General features: G+C 37.4%; 1 non-coding gene across 1 annotated transcript; it reads right to left on the reverse strand.

The window, feature by feature from the left end:
• Nucleotides 1-3,710: 3,710 nt before the first annotated feature.
• LOC136234355 (small nucleolar RNA R71) lies at nucleotides 3,711-3,817 on the reverse strand. The gene has a single exon (XR_010691242.1). It is a non-coding gene; the product is annotated as a small nucleolar RNA R71 (small nucleolar RNA).
• Between the last annotated feature and the right edge of the window lie 462 nt (nucleotides 3,818-4,279).

The raw sequence follows: 4,279 nt of genomic DNA on the forward strand, positions 1-4,279 counted from the left end.
TAATTGATCTTTCATTAATGCAATTATCCGAAGGAACATGGTATGAACGATAATAATGAAGATAGGTTATTAGGTCTATTGAATAAAAACCTAATCTGAGTCACTTGTATTCAAGGCGATTAACCCTACTTACCCTCTTGAGGTTTCTAGCGCGTGATTCCCTAAGGCCGAAACTAGGTCTAAGGCTCAGTAAATTGGCGCTTAATCAACTAAGAGGTCGTCAATCTCCTAGGCTCTGACTAGGTCAGATTCAGCTCGCAATATGTGCCTACTAGATTTTGGGGCTTTTGAATAAGTTAAACCAATTGAATAAAGCGTAAGACAGAGATTAGACAAATAATCATAAAACAAAACAAGAGCTAAATTATTATTAAAGGCGAAGATAAATGTCACAAGATACAATAAGTTAAGTTCGGCAACTGTATCAAAGAGTACAAACAAGGAAAGATAAAAGAAGATACAAAAATCCCTTTCAGGGAACCTGTTTACTCTGCAGCCGGTGACTTAATCTTAAGGACGGACCTTGATAATTCCTCGAGAAAAAGCTTTGAAGGAGCTTCAATGGAGGTTGAAGAAGATGGAGGAGATGGAGAGGAATTACAAGGGGAAAGCTAAGATAATTTATAAAAACGAAAGATGTCTAATTTACATTGGAAAAACCCTATTTATAGACGCGGCTCGGCCCTCTTTTTGACCTATTTTCATGTCCTTATTGGTGTAGGAAGACGTGGGGTCCATCGTGGCTTCGTGGGGGCGGAATTGGTCTTTTTGACCAATTCCCGCAGGTCTGCTCGCCGAGCAGGGCTACTCGCACCGAGCAGCCCCCTGCTCGCCGAGCAGGCCTCTGGCGGCCTGCTCGGCGAGCAGAAATGGCCCACGGAGGCCCGCTCGTTGAGCGTTTTCGCCCGGCATGCCCTCGATGCTTGCCGAATGTCGTCGATGTCCTTTTTCGCCCGAACTTACACCTGCGCACGTACAGAAACTCCAGATAACATTAGTCCAAAAGCTAAATTGATCCATCAATTGCTTATTTTGAGCAAACGCTTCGTTTGGTGCGACTTTTGACGGACCAGTTAGCTTCAAAAGATAACGGAATTATATTATGCATGCTATTTCGGCCGTAATTGCCTAGATTGGTAATAAAACGAGCCTAAACAACGAAAAATAAATAAAACGTTTCCAATTCCTAACTAACTCACACAAAAGCATTTAAATGCGAGAAATGCTCGCTTATTAACTAAATAATGCTAAAACCCATCCTAAAACCGTACCCAAAGATAGGGGTTTTTGACCCCTATCAAGATGCCATTCTTACCTTGCTTAATTTGAAGTCCAAGGAAGAAGTTGAGTTCACCCATCATGGACATCTCAAACTCAGTTTGCATCTGTTTGCTAAATTCTTTACACAAAGATTCATTAGTAGCACCAAATATTATATCATCTACATATATTTGTGCAAGTAGGGTATTGTTAAGCCCAAAATATACCTAAAATATCCTATATAAATACGTTAAATTTACATTGAAATCATGCTAATTATATTTATTTGGAATACTTTTACGTCTTTATTTACTTCTTTGATGCAAGGTACTTAATTATTTGGTTAAATCCAAATAAGAGCAAAAACGGAGCTAAAACGGAGCTAAAATGGAGGAAAAACCTAAAAAACGTACCGAGAAAGCATATCAGTCAGAAGGACGCTCAAGGAGGACGAGAAGCAGTCGAGAGACGGGGAGACAAGTCCCTATCGCGACTGAGATTCTGAGAATCTCGGTCGCGACTTACGGAAGCCAGCTCGGGAGAAAGACGGAGTCTTCAACTCGCCCCTGTACCCCTTGTCGCAACTGAGATTTTCAGAATCTCAGTCGTGACAACGAACTATTCTGCACACAAAACACATGTTTTAATCCGAGAAACACGTCTGTTCGTTTGGATAAAAGCGACCCTTCACCATTGGACACGACCCATCATTTACAACCCTTCAACAACTATAAATAAGTGATCCATTTCAGAATTGAAGAGGTTGGAAAAGTTAGAGAAATTAGAGAAGAAAGTTATTATGTTGAGTTTCTGATTCAGAAAAGAATCAGAAAGTTAGATTTCATTTCTGTAAACAAACTTGCTATACACAAGTTGTTATTAGATTAATTATAAACACAGTATCAGTTTAGTTTCTAAGGTTGATCAGAGACAAGTTTTCATTCTGGTAGTGGACCTAGCAGTCTCTATTCCGAAGATTCAGCGAGAAGAATTGATGGCTGAACCGCATGAGGTTTGACGCACCTACGGAGTTTGAAGGAAAGATCGACGACCCGGATCTCAAAGTTTTCGTTACAATGCTATCCAAGTTTCTACTTCTCTGTTAACTTGTGAAAATTCACATTTCATTAATGATATACTTATTTATTCAACACATTCTTACTGTTGTTATTTTGATATTGTTCTGACAAAATGATTTTCAAAATGATAAATTGGTGTTTTTATTAAAACGTTCTATTCCATCTTATTCATATAAGAACTTTGTTGAACACTTGACAGATTTAGTTTTGATGGATGACATGATCGATGATCGTGGCTTATCAGACATAAAACACTAATTTGATTAAGGTAGAAATCACCTCAACATCAGGGGGATTTCTACGGTTCAAAGCCATTTAATTGAATAAATCGCTATATTATTACATGTCCATAATCTTACAAAGTTAAAGTTGCTTTCTTTGCTTTATGAAAATAAGTTTTATACCTTCTATTTATTCCAATTACGGTAGTATCTGTCTTGTAATCAAAATCTCAAGACGGAACTGTTCTCTAAACTCGATATAATATTTCTATCTAATCCTAATTTACCAAAACCAATTCCATCAATTAAACGTATTTCTTTTATTAAACCTAAACACATGATTAAAACCGAATTAAATAAAGTTTTAGTTAAAAAGCGTTCCCTGTGGGTTCGATATCTTTTATTACTACAAGCGTATACGGTGCACTTGCGGAAATCGCTCAACAAGTTTTTGGCGCCGTTGCAGGGGAACGCCAAAATTTTTGACAAAATTTTAGATTTTTCGTGTTTTATTTCGAATCTAGGTTTAAACATACTTATTTTAACTTTTATAATTTAATAATTTTTATTTACTAATTTATTTATTTTTCAAATTCTGTTTTGTAGGTAGTTTCGATTCGTGCAAGATTTCAAGTTCATGCGCAGTTCTCGAAGTTTAGGCATACCACCAAAACCACTAGATCCAGAAATTGAGAAAACCATTAGGAAGAACAAGAAAAACAAGAAAAACAAAAATAAGACCCCAGTAAAAACAAATACCGAGTCTGGTAAAATGGCAGACCCACCAACACTTATGGACTACGCTAGGCCAGGTGTGGCCGGTGTAACCAACAGTATCATTAGACCCAGAATCACCGCAAACCAATTTGAAATTAAGGCAGCCTTGCTTAATATGTTGCAAAATAATGTAACATTTTACGGGTTACCTAACGAAAATCCTAACACCCATTTAACAAATTTCCTTAAAATTTGTGACACTTTTAAAATCCCAGATGTGACTACAGAAGCAATCAAACTTCGCCTATTTCCTTTCACTTTGAAGGATAGAGCCAAAGAATGGTTAACTTCTATGCCAGCCACAACTTTTGCCACTTGGGAACAATTAGCCCAAGCATTCTTATCTAAATATTTTCCTTTAGCAAAAACCGCAAGAGTCATAAAGGAGTTAACATCTTTTTCTCAAAATGATAATGAGACTCTTTATGAAACTTGGGAACGTTTTAAAGAACTTCAACGTTTATGCCCACACCACCAATTACCCGCTGAACTTTTAATGCAAACATTTTACAATGGACTAAATCCTACAACTAGGGGTTCATTAAATGCTATGTCGGGAGGGCTATTTATGAAGAAAACATCAGCCCAAGCGAGAGAACTTTTGGAGGAAATGGCAATCAACAGCAGTATATAGCCCGCAGAACGTGGACATATGCCAGTGGCAAAACCATCATCCTCAGCCTCATCATCAGTTAAAGGTATAGTTGAACTTGATCCAGTCGCGATGTTACAAGCCCAATTTTCTACTTTATCGCACAAAATTGATAAGTTTATGGCACCACGCGATACCAATGGTAATCCAATCCAAACAAATATGGATTACGAAAATATGAGTGAGATCGAACAAGTAAATTTTGTCCAATGGCAAAACCAAACTAATAATCCTTATTCTAATACTTATAATTCTGGATGGAGGAATCATCCTAACTTTAACTGGAAAGA

Source organism: Euphorbia lathyris, chromosome 6 (assembly GCF_963576675.1).
Source record: "Euphorbia lathyris chromosome 6, ddEupLath1.1, whole genome shotgun sequence".
Taxonomy (NCBI): domain Eukaryota; kingdom Viridiplantae; phylum Streptophyta; class Magnoliopsida; order Malpighiales; family Euphorbiaceae; genus Euphorbia; species Euphorbia lathyris.